This window comes from Lissotriton helveticus, chromosome 11, assembly GCF_964261635.1.
Source record: "Lissotriton helveticus chromosome 11, aLisHel1.1, whole genome shotgun sequence".
In the NCBI taxonomy this organism is placed as follows: domain Eukaryota; kingdom Metazoa; phylum Chordata; class Amphibia; order Caudata; family Salamandridae; genus Lissotriton; species Lissotriton helveticus.
The window spans coordinates 258,577,888-258,600,989 of NC_136072.1; the positions used below are offsets into that span (position 1 = coordinate 258,577,888).

The 23,102-nt window shown below is 49.9% G+C and overlaps 1 protein-coding gene across 2 annotated transcripts in view; it reads left to right on the plus strand.

Annotated features, from left to right (window-relative positions):
* The window catches only part of LOC144792904 (phospholipid scramblase 1-like), a 353,744-nt gene that overhangs the window by 242,035 nt on the left and 88,607 nt on the right, over positions 1 to 23,102 (plus strand). The gene's annotated exons all lie outside the window — the stretch shown is intronic.

Sequence of the window (23,102 nt, forward strand, 5' to 3'; positions counted from 1 at the left end):
AGGGCATTGCACAGACACCACCACCGACGTTTGTCAACAAGCCTTGTAACACCCAAATGCAGCAATCAACCACAAGTCAGCCCATAACGAAACAGTCGATAGACCGCACTAAGACACAGCCCGTCAACTCATGCCGTTCAAGCAAGGCAGTTCGCAAACTAAACCCAAGACAGTCCACAGACTACACTGATACAAGAGGACAGGCTTCAGACTTTTTCAAAAGCAAATCCGATTTCCAGTTGGTCTGGCAGAGAACCTGTGAGCGGTCCCGGACCTTTTACAAAGAGGCTAATTTCCAGTTGGCCCGGCAGGCTGTTCACAAGGGCTGTATCCCTCAAGGGTCCGCTAACCCACCAAGTCTAAGACCAGACAGTCAAAGACTATACCAGGACACGGCCCACAGGTGCATGTCGACAAAGAATGGCACCATTTACAAGAACAAAATCACTAACCTGGTGCACACAGGTCGAGCAAGTTATTCTCCACTGTTGACTCCTCGCACCAAACGGTCAGCTCCAAGGTTTCACTTTCGGGACCCCAGCCAAGGGCCACTAGCCGAAGATCCGTTTGATCGGGAGGGCGGGGCAGCTGCGAGAACCAAGCTCGGTCTTGTTTGTAAGGGGGCCCTGATCCGACAGACAAGACACCACTCCAGCCCCTACAAACCTGGTTACAGGTCAGGGGGCACTTTTGTGGAGTCCCTGTTCGGGCACCAACTTAAGGACGTGGCACTCTCAGACCACGGAGGTACTTAGGACCACCTGCTATGCCTTCCCAAATGAAGAGTCCGTCAGACAGTCGAGAATACAAACAAGTATTTATTACTGTTCCTCTGCAGAGGAGTCCATCATAGCCTGCACCCTGGGGATGGCTGGAGAGGGACTGACTCCCCAACCTTCACTAATACAAGATAAACCCAGGGGTCTCCAACCGGTCTATCATGAGCTACTGGTAGCTCGCAGGTGCCCTGTCAGTAGCTTGCAGCCTGACTTCCACTTTAGTAGCCTATCATTGTCGTTTTGTTTGTTTTTTTTAGGCCTTTTGCAGTTACTTGTCTCCCGCCGTAGGAAGCATCTGCTATTTGAGCCTGCCTGGGGCGGGGTGAAGAGGTTGCCGTCGGCCTGCGCATGGGCAGTGTTTGCTGCCATCAGAGAACCACTATGCGCGCCTTTTGCTGCATGTCTGTTCTATGATCCGGAGCGGCAGCCTTGAAGGCATTATTGGATCTCCATTCTGAAATAAAGGAGATGCAGTGTCCGCTGCCTTAAGCAGAACCAGACAGACAGCAGGTATGTGGGCAAGAGGAGCTTTTAAATGGATGCCTGTGCATGCAATTATTCGATGCATCTAAAATAAATAAAACATGAGCAGTACTTCGAACAAGTACATTTGGACCAAATTCCTTCCACATGGCTTTGGCTGTTGAAATTATGTAGCTCTTGTTAAGCTAAATTGTTGTTCTTCCGGTGATAAGACTGAGCATACCATCTCCCCACATGACTTTCCACAAGGAGAAACAGAAAATCCAGATTCCTCTCGGGCACGAGATCACGGGGTGCCTTTTTGCAGTCCGTCCTACTCCTAACACGAGATTGGGCTTATCTGAAAGTGTCTGTCAGCATCTTTCATTTTGCCGGGCTTGGGATGCCCTCTCTATTTTTTTTTTTATTATACCCTTTGTTCTCGTTTATTAATTTCCCAAGCCAATAGCTCAGATTTGCTGCTAGGCGGCTCTTTGCTATCAGATAAAGCTAACTTTTAATTAGCCAAACAAATCACTTTTCTTATGAAACCAATCGGAGCACAAGGGAAAGGTGAGCTGCTGAGATTCTTGAACAGCAGCAGAGGAGCAAACCGTGAGTCCTTGGCTGTCTTCACGGCGGTCCTGCCTTGGGATGCCATTCGCATGTATGTATGTGTGCGGAGGGGAGAAGAGAGCCCCAGTTGTTGACAGTTCTGCCTCCCCTGGCTCTCACTGGGCAGGGCAGTGCCTTTCTACAGGTATGCAGCAGCCTCTGGGTCTGGTTGGGCTCACTCCTCCCTCCCACCTCCTCCCACCACCACATAGGAGAACCCGTCAGTGAGCGCAGGGAGAGAGGGGCTGGGGCAGGAGATGTCACCTCCAGTGAGAAATAATTCACTTTCAGAATCCAAGCATGAAAACTGATGAATTGCTGTGTCATGCAGAAACATTTCAGCCCACACTGTGCTCTGTGCTCTGTGCACAAGGTGCCAGTTGATGCAGATGAAATATGTACAGTGTGCTGCGTAGCATTCAGGTCACTTTCCGGTCTATGCTGGCTCGTGCCGTGACATTCTTAGATTAACTATGCACATTACAAATTGCTATCATCATCTCTCACGTGCATGGTCCTACCCAACCTTCCCCAGCATATACTGGTTCCTGTAATCTAGTCTGGACCGGACCCCTCGGACCCCGCCGTTCTGTACGGTCGTGTGTTCTGCGCCGTTATTTGGAGGGCATCCAGCTACTTCAAAAGTCCTGTTTGTAAAACCGATTCTTCTACCTTGCCTATCAAATTCACATAAAGTACATTTAAATATAGTTTTTGCATCACTCACCCATGCATGGTTTACGTAGGTTCCCAGGTGTAAATTGCTGGAGACCTGGAATATACATTTTATGTGAATCTGGCACGTAAAGTCACCCGAAGCATTGTGTATTTCTTCGAATCCTGCATCAAACCTGCTAAGGTAGTTATAAACGTATTTCTGATAGATACATCTGCCGTGTGGATTCCTCACCTTGTGAATATCCCCTTGCGTCAGCAACATTCGGAAATTCTTTTCGTAGCCTCGCGCCGACGTGGATTCGGACGTCATAGAGACACGACATCGCTCGCGACTCCGCTGACGTCAACGACGCCTATAATAGGCCCACGCCGGCGTGATGACATCAGTTCCCTTTTTTCCGCGTCGTCGACGCTAACGGTTATCGGGAATCTCTGTAGCCAACTGATACTTTGTTACCTTTTTGTTTCTATTTTCTACTTCTTTGTATCTTGTCTCTTCGAAAATGTCAACAAAGAAGACCGGCTTCAAGCCCTGCAGAGAATGCGGCAAGATGATGTCTATTACCGACCCGCACGATGACTGCATCTGGTGCTTAAGCTCCGACCACGACGTCGATAGTTGTTCCTCTTGTCGAAAGATGAACCCGAAAGCCCTGAGGGAAAGAGAGGCCAAACTCCTGGTGGCAAAATTAAAAGCTGGTAAAGGGAAAAACATCGAGGTCTCCCTTCTCGAAAGGGAAGGTCGAGGTCGAAGTCGAGGTCTAGATCTCGAGAAGAGTCATCTTCGAGGTCGGCTTCGGATCATACTTCGAAGTCTAAGAAGAAACGTAAGAAGTGGAGACATGAATCCCGACGTCGTTCCGGTAAGGAGTCGGACTCTAGATCGAGGTCACCGAAGAATGTACGTTCTAAGGTGGTTACTCTGGATGTCTCTGAACCAGAAGGTGAGGCCTCACCTTCGGAGTCGCGTATTCAGTCACCGACACCGGCTCCGAATCCGTCTCCGGCGCCGTCCTCGGCCCGAGATGAGGAGGAGGTTCAAGTGGATGTGGATTCCGCGCCTACCGAAGAGCCGAATCCGATTCCTCCACAAGACCAGCCTGAAGGTTTCCAACCCCAGGACAAGATACATCTGCATTTCTTAATGCTATGTATGGTGTCTTTTCAAGGTCATGGTACCCCTCTGGCGCACCTTCGGGTCCCATGGGTCCTCTGGCTTTCAATCTAGGAGTCCCTCACTCCTATCCTCCTGCACCATTTATGTCTTATATGCCAGCCCCCACGCCACCTAGGCAATTTCCGGCTCAACAGAGGCAGTCGACGCCGGTTCCGACGTCACCTGTTCCAGAGCGACCTCGAACATCCAGCTAAACCTTCGGATTCGATACCGACGTCGATCCCAACTCAGTCGGAGCCGTCGGTGGATCCGGCTGCGAGGCGTGTGAAGGAGAGGTCCAGAAGGGACGGCCAATGCCTTTTGGAAGAAAAGATATATAGAAACTCATCCTGATATGGAAGACAGTGAATTGGATGAAGATAGTTTTGATGAACTGGCTGATGCTAGTAGCCTAGATTTCTCCCCGGAGTGGGAATTACCTTAAGGCTCTGATACACCTTCTAAAGATGTTCAACCTTACCATATGGTTATGAGGAAGGCGGCAGATCTTCTTCAATTAACTTTACCTACAGTGGAATTTAAATCCAATCTTCTGACTGAGGTTTTACATTCTCCTAGTTCTGTAGTAGAACCGCTGCTTCCATTTAATGACGCCTTGACAGAGCCCATTTTGGAAGTGTGGAAGAAACCACTGTCGGCTCCTGCGGTTTCCAAGAGTGTGGCAAGAAGGTACAGGGTTGCACCTGAGGACCCTGCTTTTTTGACTTCTCATTCTTCACCAGAGAGCCTAGTCATTCAAGCAGCTTGCTCTAAAAAGAATGGAAGTGCCTTTCTCCAGGTTCCTTGTGAAAAGGAGGCAAAGAAACAAGATCAGGTTGCAAAAAAGACCTTCTCCTCTGCAAGCATGGCATTGAAGTCAACTAATGCCACTTGTCTGATGGGGAGATATGTGCATGCCCTTATGGATTCTTTGCGTGTTCTAACTCCGAAAGTTTCTGATGCCAACAAAGGATTTTGAGGTGATCTCAGATGCGCAGGCAGTGGCTCGCCAAGTTATACAAAGTGGTCTGGACACTGCAGACTCTGTGGCGCGTATCATGGGCACTGCTGTCGCCACTAGAAGATCAGCTTGGCTGAAATCCTCAGACTTTTTAGCGGATGTTCAGGCGACCTTATTGGATCTTCCTTTTGATGGATCTGGCCTTTTTGGGAAGAAGGCTGATACAGCTCTTGGGAGATTTAAAGACAGTAGAGCAACTGCTAAATCTTTAGGTCTTCAGATAAGGAGCTCTTCAACCAACAAGAGATTCAGGGGTTTTGGGCGCTCTTCCTTTCGGAATTACCGACAAGGTCAGCAGCAGCAGCAACAACAGCAGTAGCAACAAAATTCCATGTACAGGTCATATAGGGGAAAGCAAAGAGCGCGTCCTCGTGGACGTCAGGCCTCTTCCTCCTCCACTTCCTCCAACCCCCCTGGCTCAGAAAAGCAGTCCTAGATCCACCATTCAGGGTCATGTGGGTCCGGTGGGGGGGGTCGGCTTATCCATTTTCTACAAGATTGGGAATCGGTTACATCAGATCTTTGGGTTCTCAATCTTGTAGAAAATGGATATGCCCTTCCCTTTCGGGAATTCCCTCCCAATTACCCGCCTTGCCAAGGTTTTTGCACCAAGGAACATCTGTTACTTCTGCAGGAGGAAGTGCAGAGTCTTTTAAGAAAGGGTGCAATAGAGGTGGTTCCAGAGCAGGAAAGGGGTCAGGGATGCTACTCCCGGTATTTCCTGATACCCAAGAAGGATGGCCGACTTCGTCCAATCCTGGATCTCAGGATCTTGAATCTCTATCTGAAACAGCAGAAGTTCAAGATGGTCACCCTTGCTCAGGTTCTTCAAGCGCTGCTAGAAGAAGTCTGGAGGGTGTCACTCGACTTGCAGGATGGGTACTTTCACATCCCAATCCTGAAGTCGCACAGGAAGTATCTGTTTTACGGTGGGATCGCAGCACTATCAGTTTGCGGTCCTTCCGTTTGGGCTTACTACTGCGCCTCGAGTCTTCACCAAGGTGATGGCAGTGGTGGCGGCGCATCTCAGAAGGTCAGGAATTCCTGTATTCCCTTATTTGGACGACTGGTTGATCAAAGCAGAGTCGTCAGAGAGTGCTCCATCTGCGAGAGACAACCCAGTTGTACAGGTTCGGGTTTTCGATAAATGTACCCAAGTCTCACCTGGTGCTCTCCCAGCGCAATCTGTTCATAGGTGCTGTACTGGACACAACTGTATGTCGTGCATTCCCTCCTCCTCAAAGGATTCGCGACATACAGGAAATTATTCCTTTATTTTACAATGGAGCGGTCGTTCCAGTCCTGAAGGTCCTTCGCCTGCTCGGTCTGATGGCTTCATGCATTCTGTTGGTCAACCATGCATGCTGGCACATGAGGGCGCTCCAGTGGTGCCTCCGCAGGCAGTGGTATCAACACAACGGAGATCTCAGGGAGTCAGTGAGGATCTCCAGAGAAGCTGCGGCGGATCTGTCTTGGTGGGGCGTGGAAGGCAACCTGTCTCAGGGGAAGCCTTTTCAGTTGCCTCCTCCGGTGGCCAGTGATAACGGATGCATCCACTCTAGGGTGGGGTGCTCATCTGGGGGATCTGGAGGTCAAGGGTCTTTGGTCTCCAGAGGAAAGGTTGCTTCACATCAACCTTATAGAATTGCGGGCGATACGTTTGGCGCTCAAGGCCTTCCTCCCTTCCCTTCACGGTCGTTCAGTCCAGGCCCTGACTGACAACACGACTGCAATGTGGTACATCAACAAACAGGGAGGAGTGGGGTCAGTGTCTCTGCAGAGAGGCTCCGCGTCTCTGGTCCTGGGTTCAGGACCATCAGATTTGTCTGATGGCAAATCACCTGGCCGGAGTTCTGAATGTTCGTGCAGACAGTCTCAGTCGGCAGTTCTCCGCCGACCACGAGTGGAGGCTTCACCCGGAGGTGGTTCGTCACGTCTTTCGGATGTGGGGGACTCCTCGGGTGGACCTGTTTGCCACTCGCGAGAATGCTCACTGCCTGTCATTCTGCAGTCTCCAGTATCCGATGCAAGGAGCCTTGGGGGACGCATTTCAGTTGGGGAGATCAACTCCTTTACGCGTTTCCTCCCATACCTTTGATTCCTCGGGTTCTGAGGAAGATTCGCCAAGACCGGGCCCAAGTCATCTTGGTCGCCCTGGACTGGCCAAGAAGGGTGTGGTATACAGATCTTCTCCACCTCTCCTCTCACCCGCCGCTCCGTCTCCCTCTCAGGGCAGGCCTCCTCTCTCAGATGGAGGGGCAGGTTCTACACCCCCACCTCCAGACATTACACCTTCATGCCTGGAGATTGAACGTGGCAACCTGAATTCCTTTTCTCTCCCGCCTGACGTGGTGGATGTCATCTTGTCGGCCAGGCGTGACTCCACGAAGTCCATCTATTCTTATAGATGGTCGAAATTTGTCGCTTGGTGTGGTGGAAAATCTATTGACCCTTTGAGAGCCCATTTGTCTGATGTTCTCCAGTTTGCCCTTTCTCTGGCGCAGCAAGGGCTTGCTGTTGCCACAGTTAAGGGCTATCTTTCTGCGCTGTCGGCTTTTCTCTGTTTGCCTAATCAGCCTTCTCTTTTCAAATCTCCTGTGGTTTTAAGGTTTTTAAAGGGTCTCACAAATAAGTTCCCTCCTGTTCCTTTTATTGTGCCTCAGTGGGACTTAAATCTTGTCTTGACCTTTTTGATGGGTGCTCCTTTTGAGCCTCTTCACAAATGTCCTTTGAGGCTTTTGACTCTTAAGACCATCTTCCTCGTTGCAATAACCTCTGCAAGGAGGGTAAGCGAGCTTCAAGCTCTTAGTTCCAAGCCCCCTTTCTTGACCATTCATGCTGATCGAATGGTTCTTAGGACCAGGGCTGCTTTTCTTCCAAAGGTGGTTACTCCTTTCCACCTTGGTCAATCCATTACCCTCCCTACCTTTTATCCTCCCCCACACCCTTCCAAGGAGGAGGAGAGGTTGCACCGTCTGGACCCCAAAAGGGCGGTGTCCTTTTACTTGGATAGATCTAAAGACTATCGTTTGGATGACCAGCTCTTCATTGGGTTTGCTGGCTGCAAAAGAGGAAGGGTGCTCCTTAAAAGAACTTTGTCAAGATGGATCGTCCTCTGTATAAAGATCTGCTACTCTTTGGACGGTAAGGAACCACCAGAGGGTATAAGGGCTCATTCTACAAGAGCTAAGTCTTCAACCTCAGCATTGGCTAGAGGTGTTCCTATAGAGGATATTTGTAGGGCGGCTACTTGGTCTTCCCTCCACACTTTCGCGAAGCATTACTGCTTGGATTCCGAAGTGCGGAGGGACGCCCACTTTGCGCGCTCTGTCCTCCAGGATTTCCTGGTTTAGAAGAGTGGACGCCCTCCTCCGGGAGTGGGGACTGCTGTGGGACTCTATTCACAAGGTGAGGAATCCACACGGCAGATGTATCTATCAGAAGAACAAGTTACTTACCTTCGGTAACGCTTTTTCTGGTAGATACAATATCTGCCTGTGGATTCCTCACTGACCCACCCGCCTCCCCGTTGTCCACTCTTCTATACCAGAGTTTCTGTAATATATATATTTTATTGTCAAGGAGTTGTTTATTTCAAATGTTTTATTGCATTTGCTTCACACTGTGTGTTACCTTGATATTTGTACTGCGTATACAGTGTATATGTCTACTGTCATTGGTCCGTCCGTGTGCCTCGAAAGCACGGAAAAAAGGGCGGAACTGATGTCATCACGCCGGCGTGGGCCTATTATAGGCGTCGGTGATGTCAGCGGAGTCGCGAGCGATGTCTTGTCTCTATGACGTCCGAATCCACGTTGGCGCGAGGCTACGAAAAGAATTTCCGAATGTTGCTGACGCAAGGGGATATTCACAAGGTGAGGAATCCACAGGCAGATATTGTATCTACCAGAAAAAGCGTTACCGAAGGTAAGTAACTTGTTCTTTGGTGCCATGCCCATTCAGTCTTTGGCCTTTCTGCTAAGGTAGTTTTAATTTACAGAGGCAAACACTTGCCTATTGATTACTGGAAACCCTAGATATCCATTCATTTCACACAGGTTTTCCAAACGTTTAGAGAAGAGAATAAATAAATATATATATATATATATATATATATATATATATATATATATATTTTTTTTTTATCATTCAAACTCTTTGAATCCCTGTTCTGCATTATTGGTCTACCCAGTCCCTATGTTAATTTGTTTCTATTAAATGTATCACAATAGGTCTTTGGTACATTATTACACTCTGTTCCTGAATGGTTATGGAGCAGTTTATCAGATGTGGAGTGGATTCAGGATTTCCTGCATTCCAAGTTCATAGTTATATTTTAGTGACCATTTTATTGCTCAAGAACCAACTTTTATAATCAAGCTGGTGATTTGGTTGAAAACATTTTACCAAATAATTTAAATATGATTTAATGGATTCTGTGCCGAGGACCAGAAATCCTTAAGCAACATAATATATTTATTTGCTGCAATGTTCACTGTTTCTGTCCATTTATTATTTGATGGGCAGGTAGTGGAGCTATGAGAGCAAACAAAAATGCACCTTGTTTCGAATAGGAAGCATTTCATACACCTGTATGCTCAGGATTAGTGTCATGTGATCCATTGACCAGGATTTGAAGATTAAGAGGTATTTTTAGAAGTAATAGCTTTTAATCATGAAATAATCATGGACTCCTACCATCCTTGATGACAATTCTATGATAATCATGAAATAATCATGGACTCCTACCATCCTTGATGACAATTCTATGATAATGAACTAAGTGGCAAGTCATGTGAACCATACATGTGGAATAGGTTATTACATGGAACACATTTATGGTCTGTTAGGAGAGAATTTGTACAGTGGAAACCCTGAACTCAGATATTTCAAGGTCTAGTCATGTGATAATGTAGAAAAAGGAGGTATGATGTAATGAAATTGTATTGCAGCATTTGTTTATACTGCTTACTATCTTGCAAGCCAATCCATGTGTAGGGTTTGTGGTGGGAAAGGTGTTGTCTTTATTGTGTGAGCCTATGTGGGAAGTTTTTCATTTTGAGCATGATGGCCACCGAGGTTTGATTACCGAGGTATGGAACGTAGTAGTTTGGTGGATGAAAAGATGTGAGAGACAGATGTGCAGGTTATGGTTTTTAGTATGATTGCAGCTTTGAACAGAACTGCACGTCCATATGATTTCTTATGGTTGTAGTCTTCTGACCTCTGCCATAACCAGCTAAGGAGTATGCAGTTTGCTGAAGAGGAAAGACAGGACTTATACCAGGCTCTCTGGTTTCATATTGTGCATTGCAGACAAATGGGTATCTGTTTATCCCTCGTCAATTAAGCTGCGCGTGTGAAGGGACTTTGGCAATGATTCACAAGTTGCTTGGCCTTTAGTAGCTCACGATCATTTTCACAGATCAGAAGTAGCTCTCACTGCAGAAAAGGTTGGAGACCCCTGAGATAAACCCTTTAGGAAACTTCGGCAATGCCCCTGGTGGAAAAGTACCAGCCTGAGCCGGACACGAACAAAGAAGGCACAGAAAGATGAGCGAACACCTGCCAGATGAGCACACGATCAGCAGCCCAGGGTTACTGTGTCGAGTCTCATAGCCTCTTAATTTGGGAGCAGGACTACATGAATACAATGAAATGCAGAGCAATATAATCATACTGTTCGCAAGTCGGGTTGGCAGCCTTGAACATGAACGGAAAATATAACGAGGTGCAATGTTCTGCTGAGGCAAGCGATTCTGAATTTTAAGGCCTAGCATGAGCACGACACTGACAGTCTTATAGGAATTGCAAAACATAAAATAGTCACACTGGCTAATGTGCCTGCATACTATGAGGAATACTGGACGGGTTACTGACTTGCGATCATTAATACATGTAATTTAGCCACACACTGCTAATCTAAAACAGCAAGGCAGAAACATTTTAGGAAAGGAAATTTTAAATCTAACAAATGCATGTTATTATCCACTAACACAGGATTGTTATTTGGGCAAGATAGCTGTCACTCGGAATGACTGCAGTCACTAAAGCAGGCCTCCTCTAGCTATGACCGGGTTAAAAACCAAGGAGAATTGCTGCCCCAAAGGCAGGATTGTGGTCACACTGAACAATTGCTGTCGCCCGGCAGGATTACTGCTACAAAGACATGCTTAAAGAATGTCAAGCCGGCTGTCCTTTGGGTAGAATGACGGTCCATGAGGAAAGATTGGAGCGAAACTGAAGGTAAATGCCATCTGAGCCAAGGTCAAATAAAGACTTGATTCCAATTGCTGTGACTGGATTGATTGAATCTGTGGCCGAGGTACAGACAGCCATTGTCTACGTTGACAGTCCCTGCAAGGCAGGAATGCAGTCCCTCCAATTCAATATTTGGTTCTCTCAGGCAGTATTGAAGACAGGCCGTTGATTATCTGTTAATGTTTCGTGCCAATATTGGCCACTTTCTGGCACAGCCTAAAGATGTGCATTCCTTGCCTCAAACAACTGCCACTGTCAAACAAGTCCCTAATAATAATCGTACACTTCATGACCGGGTTGAGGTGCCGTTCCCATGCCTAAATATGCATGCTGTCCTTTCCTCTTGACATTGTGGGGTTTACACCCCTGGCTTATCTGTGTATTAGATTAAGCTATCTTTACTATGCTAAGTATAGATTTTTAGCTTGGTTGTTTGTAAGCCACGCCCTTAATTAAATTAGCCACTCCCTTTTGAGAGCCCCCCCAGTTTTTTCATCTCACTTGAAGCCCTGGGGACAGCCTTCATCTTCATTTCACTGGCGATCCCCAAACCTGTTGAGAAGACACCCTGGACCCTGGCAATTGGAGGGGTCAGTTGCTACTACATTACCTGTGCTTGAGCTGTTCCTTTCTCTGCTCCTCTTCTGCCTGGCTGTGCACAGATGACTTGCAGCACAATAGATTCCAAGGGCCAATTCCAGGTCTCTCGGACCATGTCCCCCAAGATGGTGCAAACCTTGAGCTTTAGGCTGTTGGCCACTGGGGCCATGATTTCCTCAGACATAATTAGAGGCTACAGGAGTACAGCAAACCCTACCTGCAGAAGAGTCCCCAGATATGCCCAAAAAACGGGGACAACTCAAAACGTGGATGAATTTGAGTTAAATTTTTTTCAAGAAAAAAGTTCTATTTTAGTGGTTACATTGTGTTCCTCCTGTATTTGTTTCTAAGACCGCTATATAGATTTCCACTAGGATTCAAAGGTTTGCAACGATGGCCTTTTTTGTGTGTCTCGGTCTCACTCTCTGTTAACCAAGATGATGGTGGTGGACGCACAGAGGTCGCTAGTTGGTGCTATCCCCATTGGGTGCTGCCTGATGTTCATACCTCCGAAATCAGATGTCTGGTGGTACAGAGGGGGGCTCCTTCGCCCTTTGACAACAGATGAGTGCCACATGCGTACAAATAGTGGTGGTGGTTACAAAGCACAGCGCTGCCAAGCTAGAGAAGTTGGCAAAATGTTTGCAGTGGTGGAATGTGTTTACAGTGCGTTCTGCTGGTATGTGAAAATACTGGAGCGAATGCATCTGGCTTTGGCAAGGTAGGGAAAAGCAGATGTGATGTGCCGAACGAGATATTAAAATGGGCAAGCTTTGACCCTCATGCATCTCATAGTGCCCACACTCCCAGCGCTTACCCCCCTCTGCGCCCCATAACTCACATACCAAGGAAACCATGAGACAAAATTAGTGGGAAAGCAGTGGTGCAGGTTTATTTTGCACAACAAGTGGAAATAAGGTGGGTCATCTTACGGGCGATCCAATGCGGCAGCCCCTCGCCGTCCCGCATGCCTAATGAGCCATTCTTGCACGGCGAGTCGATGCTCTGACGGTGCAGTCCCTTATCACTTTCTTTCGTTCACTCCCGCCCCCCCTGTCAGGGCGGAGCGATGAGGCACACCCCCGGTCGGTTCAGGCCCCCCGACCGCCCGAAGGACTAACTGGGCGCCGACGCTGTTCGCTGGAACCCCCTCGGCTCCAGGTTCTTGGCTCAGGCACCCCTACTGTGCCAGGCAGAGGTTTTGACTGTGTCCTTCTGCCGCAGAGGTACCCCTACTGTCCATCTGCCTCCAGATCGCCCTGTACTCCGCCACAGCTCTGGAGGAGGCCCCCGTCGATGACAGAGCCCCCCCACCACCTTATACTCTTCCTACTATTTTCCTCTTGTATCTTACTGTGCCTTGCTGCATTGGTACCTGTCAGCCAGGTCACTGGCACCCTGCTGCTGATAGGCACTCTTCCAAATCTAAGAGGAAGACATCCATGCCCAGCCCTGACAGGTGCACCCCATCCTTTTCGTAGTAACCCACAGTCCTTTCCTGAATCAAAGCATGCCTGATGAACCCCAGGCCTCTCCTTTCCATGAATTTCTGCATGGCTCTGTTTACCCTTTTCCTACCCTGCTCCAGGGCAACGGCTGATCGCGCTCCCTTCCAAGCTCTTCGTGGAACGATCTCCGACCATATTAGCTCAGTGGCACCCAGTTTGTTCGTTATGGCAACCGTGTCCTTTGCATCGCCTCTAGCAAGGCTCTCCTCCCCATGGTTACCAGATCATTCCCGCCCAAGTGTATGACGAGTATGTTGGGCGGCCCCCCCTGTGCTGCCAAACATTGGTCGATCCTGCGCCTCAGCTGGCCCCATCTCATACCCGGGCAACCCAGCCATAAAATGTTTGTTCTTGTCAAGGCCGCCTCCCATTTCCTGGATGACGCCCACTGCTCAAGCCTGGTAACATACGAATGGCCCATCACCCAAACGCAACAGTCGGCTGCAAGAAAGGACACCGTTGGCATTAACCTTTTATTTGCACTGAACATTGCACACAAGCAAACTTAACTTGACTGTACCATTGTACCTTTTATTTAACATTGAACACTGCACACAAACAAACTTAACTTGGCTGTACCCTGTTGGCATTAACTATTCTTTATCGCTGAACACTGCACAAAACACTGCACAAAACAAACATAATTGTGACTGCCAGCAAATGTACACCACTGTACACCCTGAATATATTCTTCGGAGCCTTGTTGACCCCCGCCTTGAGTTCTCTAGCATCCAGCATCTTCAAGGGCGAACGTATCGCTGGTAACAGGAGGATGACCACCTCCCCACCCTTTTCACCCCTTCTTCGCCCAACCCAGCCCTAAATGCGGCCGTGGCTGCCCCTATTCTGAATGAATGGCTTGAAATTTTTTTATCACCCTCAGTCTGCGACAAGCCAGCTTTGACCAACGCCTTCGCCATCACTCGCTGGAATTGGAATTGAGTTAATGGCGTACCATCCGTGTGAATTAAGAAGGTGCCCGCTAGCAAGGGCCTTATTTTCAAGTAATCCTTAACCAAGGTGACTGGGCAGTATCTGGGGTCCTCGAATGCATGCAATGTTATGGCAACCCCTTTGCCAGCCTGATCCGTTTTGGACTTGCGCAACCACAGATCTAATGAGTCCCTGGCACAAACGTCTATCATATCTAGCGCCCTCCCAGACTTGTCTAGTTTTGATTTCGCCACCAGCTCGCTGGCCCGGAAGGCACCAAAAAACGCCAAACAGAAGGCTGTTGCAAAGAGTTGCGTCTCAAAAGCTGAATGTGTTACAGATGGCAGCGCATCGACCATGCGTTGTAAGGCGGGGAACTCTATCCCTGCTCTCTTGTCCGGAGACCTGACCTCGTCCCTGGCCCACCCCTTAAGTGCGGCCCTTATCCTGAACTCCCCAGTTGTGTCCTGCTCGCCATTTAGACGTGTCTCGTGTTTGAGTGCCGCCAGGTGGCTGGACACCCAGGAGTGGGACTTGCCCGTCTCCCTAGACCAAACTACAAAACCTTCCACTTGTTCCCGTGGACTCAAAGTCGCTGCTCCCAAGGCCTGTATGACTGCTCGGACGGTTGTTAGTTGGGCCTCATATCTTCTCCTGGTTGACTGGGCCAGTGAACGTTGGCCCATTTTCTTCAGCCGTTCCCCCACCGAAGTAGTCGCCATAGTGCTGCCGGAAATGGTGTCATCTCCTCCCCAGCTTGCGGCCAAGCCTCCCGGAATCGTGACAGCTGAAAGCGAGAGAGAGCGTCAGCTGCCACATTCTTGACACCCTCGACATGTCTAGCCCTGACCTCAATGTTGTTACGCAGCCCCGCCCTCACCAGTTCTCTCAACAGGCATAAAACTAGCGGGCAGTTAGCAGTCGAACCGTTGATCGCCTGGACCACAGCTAAGTTGTCAGACCAGAACACTACCTTCCTGTTGCCCAAGCCTTCTGGCCATAGGTGCATCGCCACGACAATGGGAAACAGCTCCAAGACCGTGATATTTGCCGTCACACCCTTCTTGCGCCAAGCATTCGGCCACTTCATTGCACACCACTTCTCTCTGAAGATCACCCCGAAGCCTACTCTACCAGAAGCATCCGAAAAGAGACATAGGCCCTGGCTGCTTTCCCAGGGGGCCCTCCATATTACTGTACCATTGAAGTTCTTTAGAAATTCGTCCCACATGCACAAGTCTGATCTCAGTCCCGGTCCCAGGCGTACTAGGTGATGCTTCTTCTTCACCCCCCCCATGGCCTTTGCCAACCTGCGGGAAAACACCTTGCCCGCCGGGATGACCCTTGCAGCGAAGTTCAATTTTCCCAACAGACTCTGCACTTCTTCTAGCGTTGCGCTGCCCTTTCCAGTAATTGCACTGATGTCTCTTCGCAGTTCGCCTACTTACTCTGCTGGAAGCCTGGACTCACCCTTCACTGTATCGAGTTCTATGCCCAGGAATGTGAGGACCTGTGAGGGCCCTTCAGTTTTCCCTGGTGCCAAGGGAACTCCCAGATGCTCCGACAGTGCCTCAGAGGCCAGCAGGGCATCGGCGCATTCATGAGAACCGTCCCTGCCGAAGAACAGGAAGTCGTCCAGGTAGTGGGTGACTTGTGAAATGCCATGTCTGGTGGTGAGTGCCCACTGTAAGAAGGAGCTGAATGCCTCGAAGAAAGCACATGAGACCGCGCAACCCATGGGCATGCAGCGATCGAAAAAGAACGCCCCTTCCCACCTGAAACCCAACAGGTGCTGACTGTCAGGGTGAACGGGTAGGAGGCGGAATGCCGACTCGATATCTGCCTTGGCCAGCCATGCTCCCTTGCCTGTTCTCCTAATTAGATCGATGGCCATGTCCAGCGAGCAGTATGAGACTGAACATGCCCCTTCCTCCAACCAATGGTTTACTGAATTGCCTTCTGGGTACGACAGGTGGTGTATTAGCCTGTATGACCCCTGCTGCTTTTTTGGGACCACGCCTAGCGGGGAAACTAAGAAATTCTGTAGGAGGGGGGGGGGAGGAAACGGTCCAGCCACCCTCCCCAGGTCAACCTCCTTCCTGATCTTGTCACTGACCACCTGATGTAATTCCCTAGCTGACCTCAAATTCCGGGCGTCCCTGGGACCCAGAGGGCCCTTGTAAGGGATCTTAAAACCGTCCACAAATCCGTTGACCAGAGTCTCCCGCTCTTTAACGAGTGGGTAGACCCTGAGAAGAGGTAGAATGTTCTGCAGCACTATGGGCGATGGACCCTTGGAATGCTCCACCCCAACTCCCTGCTGAGGGGATGCGTAATCAGATGTTGGCTCGTAACTGTCCAGTAAACCATTGCCCTGTTCTTTGGTGGCCGAGGGGCCCCTGATGTATCCTGCCTGTTCCCTGTGCTGCCCGGGGGATCCGCCAATTATCACGTTGTCCTGCTCAGTCCGTCCAGTCTGCCCTCCCCGTGGCCTATTGCCGAGCACCCTCTGTTCCTTGTGCTGTTGAGGGGTTTGGATGTTGGCTGCCGGTGCATGATATTGCCGCATGCTGGGAACCACACTTGCTGCACTCGTGGGCGAACTTGCACGCCCTCCCCCATGTACATGCCCCGTTATTAAACAGCCTACATGTCCCTGAATTGAAGAGTCTTGGGCCTGCTCCGTGACCCCTCCCCCGCCCCCCCCGAAAGGGCTGTTGGAAGGACCGCCTTGGGTACTGTTCCCACCTTTGATCTTGCTCCCACCTTTTGGCATCCATACCCTCGCTCTGAGTCCTCTGAGGTGCGTCCCTCCTGCTGCTCCCAGTTCTACACATGTGTTTGAACCAAAGCTGAATGTTTGTGTGGTCCCACCCTATTTCTGGGCAGCTGGCCATGGACTTTCTAAATTCCTGGTCGTATGTGAACCAACCCGTCCCTCCGGATTCCCTTGCACCCTGTTGGATGGAGTTTGCATATTCCATAAGGGCCTCGCTCTGGGCCGGGTCCTTCTGCACTACGATAGCTGCCAATATATTAAATGCCTCCGTCCAGTTTTCTATTGTCTTTTCCGGCCAGCGCTGAAAACGAACCTTGTCCTCCTCCTTCTTGCCCATTCGCCTAGTGTCAGCCCCCGCACTGTCATGCATTAATAGAGTCAGGATGTCTATGTACTCCCTTCTCCATATACCTTCCTTTGCTGCTTGGGGAACCTGTCTGGACAAAGAGCATCCCCCTCCCGCTTTTGTGCCATGCTTCACCACACCCACTGGCCGTCCTTCCCCTGCTGGGACTGGAGGGGGCCCGGCCACTGACCCACCTGTACCGTTCTTTGTGCCAAACGTTGTCCCTTCCGCAGCTGGCGCCAGGCCTACTGCCTGTGAGTTAAGAGAGCCGGTCTGAGGTATGACTTGGGAGGTACCTGAAGGAATAATGGGGAGCACACTCTGGGGAACAACGGGAGCCACGCTTTGATGGTTGTCTACTGAGACGCCCTGTGAATTCAGAGCGTTGACAATTTGCGGGGCAACCGTCATAGGGCAGGAGGGGGCCGTACCTTGGTGCACTGCGGGGGTACCACTCAGCTGGGCAACTGCTGACACATTCTGTGAATTAAAAGTGTTAACAATCTGCGGGGTGACCGTAAGAATTGGGGAGACATTTAGGGGAACATTCGTTGCCGTGCTCTGCTGGCTAGCTGGTGGAGCACTCTGCATTGTGGTAATATAAGCACTGTTTGCGGGTGGCACTACTGACGGCCCGACCAGTGGCGGCGACCCTCTTAACGGTTGCGGCCCTGACTGAGCCCATACCTGACTCACCGGATCCCTTGGTGCCGACCCTGGCAGCGGAACCGCCCCTACCTGTGCCGCCGCCATGGTGTCTAAACGCTTTTGAAATATATTCATCAAACCCAGCATATCGTCCATAGTCTTACCCATTTGGGCTAAGTCCGTCATTCCTGCAGCAGTCTCATGTACCACGGTGGGAACGGCCACATTCTCTACCCGCGGCTAGGTGGGTACGGCCATATTCTCTACCGGTGGCCCGGCTGGGGCGGATTGTTTTGTTTTATTACAGCGTGCTGGTGCGGCTGGGAATTCCTTCCGTGTGCCCTTCCGTTTGCGAGTGGACCGGCGAGTCCCCTCCCCTGACGTGCCCGGAGCGTCCTCGGGGGTCGCAGGCCTACCAGCCTCTTCGAGCCGGCGCCCTTCGATGAAGCCTTGTGCCCAAGCTGGCCCTTTAGCCTGCGCGATCGCCAAGAATTCCGCCCATAGCCCATCCTGTGGTAACGCAGCGCCGTGAGAACTCATCGTGAATGCTTCTGCCCTTCCGGGTCCCTATGGATGAGAAAGTACACGAGTTTACAACCCATTTGGACGGGACGTACTCCCACCAGCACCTGCAAAGAACACGTGTTACCCGCCGCATCGTTCCCCGACGCCCTATGCCACTCTGTATTACCTGCTGCTCCCTCCCAGGTAGCTGATGCTAGTCCTCGCCCGTGCTCCTGGCAATGAGCTGCTCCCTCAAGGCAGTCGCTGCCTTCCCCCCTGCGGTCCTGGACGGAATCTGTAATACAACGCTGTGTTATTAGAGCACAAACCCTCTTTACCAGTCCAGCACGCCACACGATAGCCGCTCTCCCGACGTACGCCTGTACTTGCATTACCTGCTACTTCTCAAATATAGCCGCTGCTAGTCCTTTGTCCTTAGTGGCTGCCGCGTTCGATGTCTGAAAGAACAACACTGTTATTACCGGCATATCCACGGCCCACCCAGCTGTTAGCTCTTCTCTTCTCAGAACCCACACGATAACTTGTGCCATTCACAGCCCTGGCTCATACTTTGTTCATGCGAGGCCTGTTACTGCAAAAGCTAGCTCTGCTCCTCTCACGGAGCCCACATAATAACTAGTGTCGTTCACAGCCCGTAGCTCATGCTTTGTTACTGCGGTGCCTGAAGCATTGCCATGCTGTGCATACTGCCCTTGTTATTATGCCTACATGTCGCACTCATCTAAATCTTGACTAAACGAACCCCTTTTGAAGTATTGTGGACATGACTCATCGTTGCAACGTGCTAACGCATCTAAACCAATCATGCGATCTCTTAATTACACCGTTAACCACGCCTAATATAACTATTGTTGCCTAGAATTACAAATTCATTGAGCTGTTTCATATATCCATATGATCTGACGTCCAAGAATCTACCCCACAACAGTTAAAGGGCAGACCCTCATAGCACATGACCGCTCACTTCTAAATTGTGTCCCCTCCCTAGACATTCCCTCCAGCACCCGCCACAATATTGCGTAGGCCAGGAAGATCCGTGGACGTGTGGTGGTTTGTGCCGCGTGAGGGAATTCCCAGCGGTGTTCTGCAGGAAGGAAAGACAGTGTGACCCTGAGCCCAACATTGCACGAAAACAACTATTAGCCTCGATGGTTTACACGTGTATGTGAAGGAAACTGTTGCCCGCCTGCGCACTGCCGAGTCCCAAGAGAACGTGCCTACAAAACAGCAACCCCCCCCAACTCATTCCAATGAGTTCGGCGTAACCACGTGACTACCTACCTCCGTCACTTGCCGATGCAGCCGGATGAGACGACCTGGAGGAACGCGTCAGTGGGGAAGGCCTGAAACGCACAGCAACAATACACATTGGCGAGCGCAAGCATCACGGTGGACACTAAGGTACCCCCCTCAACGGTACAACCCCGCCAAATGTCTACCCCACTCTGCTAGCCCCACACGTGCCACGTGTTGCGAGCAGCTTCCAATGCGCGCAACACAAACGTTTACCCTCTTACCATGCACTATCAACCGTGCGCTAGAAGGATAATTAGGGCTGGGCACGCGAGGACTGGTACACATACTCTTATGACGCGTGAAGCGCCCCTGAATAAGGCACCTTGCTGCACAAATTAACTCACGTAGTATTCCTGGTAAACATTTCGTAAATGTAGATCCACACACATTGCAAGAGCTATTGAAGTCCTTGGGCTCACAACGTTGTACAAACGATTTCGAAAATTACATATAGCACGTGATACTGCGAGCGCCCGAAATGCCCCCCACAACGGTGCAGCCCCGCCAAATGTCTACCCCACTCTGCCAGCCCACACGCGCCCCGTGTAGCGAGCCGCTTCCAAGGCGCGCAACACCAACGTTTAACATCTTACCATGCGCTATAATAACATGCGCTCGAATGGATAATTGGGCCGGGCACGCGAGGACTGGCACACATACTCGTGTGACGAGAGAAGCGCCCCAGGGACAGGACCACTTGCTGCAATTTTACGGTCATAAATAAATCGCGTAATATTCCTGATAACATTCCAGAAATATCGATCTACACACACTGCAAGAGCTATTGAGACCTTGAAATCACAAAATCGTACCCGAGTTTGAAATTACATATAGCACGTGTTGTGTCTTGCTTATACTGTATATACATTACATATAGCACGTGTTGTGTATCCCCTATACTGCAGACAGACATCCAGTTTACATTGCCCCCGGTGCAACAGAGCGCTCGGCACATGTGCGCAAAACAGCCATGTAGGTTATCTTAGACCTTGTCAGCAACAGCGTATTTCCCAACATAATCATTTTATAAGCATGTCTACCCAGAACATAATGCGCCTGGCACCATGTGCGCCACATAGGACTAGCAAGCTTAATAGCCCTTCGTGGAAAATGGCGACAAGACATAATGACCCACATTCAGCCTGTAAAATTGAACATACACGCGCCTGACATCATGTGCGCCACCTCGAATTATGCCAGCTAGCATGGACTCTCCCAGCAATCCGCGACCGCAGGCATCGTGACCAACATTCTATGCTTGTGCCCAGTACACAGTGGCGCAAATCATACCGCTTTTCATTTGACATTTGCATATATATTTAAAGCGCCGGGACAGTACATCCGCCGCGTGAGCCAATGTAGTGACTTACCACGGGGACAACGAACGGAACTGCCGCAGAGAAAGAGCGGGGACAAAATGGCCTCCAGCTCACACCAGAGAAGGAGACGGGACAAAATGGCCTCTACTCTCCGCCAGACGCTTGACCTCACCGCCTCCGCTCGGGACTGCGGCCAACACCATCGTGTCTGGGGAGGTCAAATCCGCTCGGGACTGCGGCCAACCATTGTGTCTGGAAGGTCGGATCGAGGGGGGGTGTAGGGGGCGACCGCACCCGCCAGGACCATGGGGCACAGTAAAAGACCACGGGACTGCGGCCACAACATCGTGTCTGGGAAGGTCCGCTCGCCACCTTGTGGCTGCCAGATATGCGGAGGAAGCCGACCTTACCCGACACCGGAACAGCTCTCGAATAATACAGACCAAGGTAGTCAGGCGGGTAACAATTACCAAGGTTAGCCAGGCCCGGCGCGACGGCAAGAAAGGCCGAGCCTTGCAGCCGCGCTAGATTTAAACCCCTAGAGGGGGCCGCCCTTCGCACCTGGCGGCCCGCGCCCATAGGACAGCATGAAAGGGGGCGGGCCAGAGCTGGCGTGCGCGCGGAATGTGGGACTAGGGTGCTGTCTTCGCTTAGCTCCCCTTCGCGTCGCGCGGCCAGCGGCATTTTCTCAGTACTCGCGCCGACATATTCACTTGCTCATCGATGCGCTTACATGCTCATCCTTCAACCATACTCTTATTCACCTATGCTCCTGCGCACTCTATTTGCCCAGGCATTCTCACTAAGCTATTGACTCCCTGACCCGACCATTCCATCACCCACTAATGAACCAACACAATCATACACCCACTGATCCAACAAGAGTTATATACATCAATTCATTTACCCACCACCACATGTCTACCCATCTGAACTCCATTTACTCATCCATGTACTCATCTACCCATTCACTCACTTACCTGCCCATTCACCTTCCAATCCACTTTTTTTTAAACCATCTCCCCCCTGATCCACTCCATACATGCACTCGCCAACTAATCCATCCATATTCTCCAATTTACTAACTAATCCATCTATCCACTTAGCCACACATGCTCAATCTTTGACAAATAAAGAACTTCACTTACTTAGAAACTGAGGCTTGCTAGTTTTGCCCATGTGTGTGGTGTGAAGCACTAAAATACCACGTTATGACACATTCTGAGCAAACGATGGCGGAGTAGTTCCTTTAAAAAAAAAGTTCTCGAGGACTAAAATGCCCCTACCTCTTGGTCATCTGTGGTGTCGGGGTTTCTTGTACAGTTAGTACCTAGGCCGCAACTGAAATGTGGTTAAAGTGGAACTGAGCTTGCAGAATTCTGTCTGACAATTATCATGAGTACTAAAAAAATGTGCACAAAACGTTCATTGGCAATATTTCAACTGGAATACGTTAAGAGAATGGGTGGTTTTTTTTTTTTGTAATTCGCGGATGCAAAGCCTTTGGGCAAGTCTGCCCTTTTTTGCCTTTTTCGTACCCACACACCCATATATATATTTTTTTTTAAGTGGATTGACCTGCAGCACAAGTAGTCCTCATTTCCTGCAGTAAAAAATGTGAGAAACAAATTCTTACGGGGTTCAGAACTATGCTTGGCTGAGCAATGCAAGTACCTTAATGGTAATTGTATTCCATTTAATTACACTGACCGGCCCCAGACAGTGCTCTAAGACAAGTTACCCAGCATAAGAGGCTGCTAGTGGTACCTGCTAGCTAGGAGGGCTCTGCAGGCAGGCACAGCACACCGCTTTCCCTGCTGTGGAAGCTGCTTTCAAGGTCTCCGCCAAGGGGTTAGGCCATATAATTTTCTTAATTAAATTATCACTGAGATAATTAGATTGACAGGCTCGTCACAGACTGCATAATATGTAGCAAATTATGGATTATGTGGCAAATGCATAAATTTGCGAAAGTCCAGTGGCCCCTGCCCAAAAGTAGCCAATAGGCTATAGACGTAGGCAGAGTTCGGGTTTACCCGTTGTCTTAACCAACGTTCATAAAGATCTGTATTGGAGGATGTATGACGTTATAACGCATGCATTTACAACGCATGCCATCACAACGCAACTTTTACATCGCAGGTGCCATTACAACGCATGGCATTACAACGCAGGT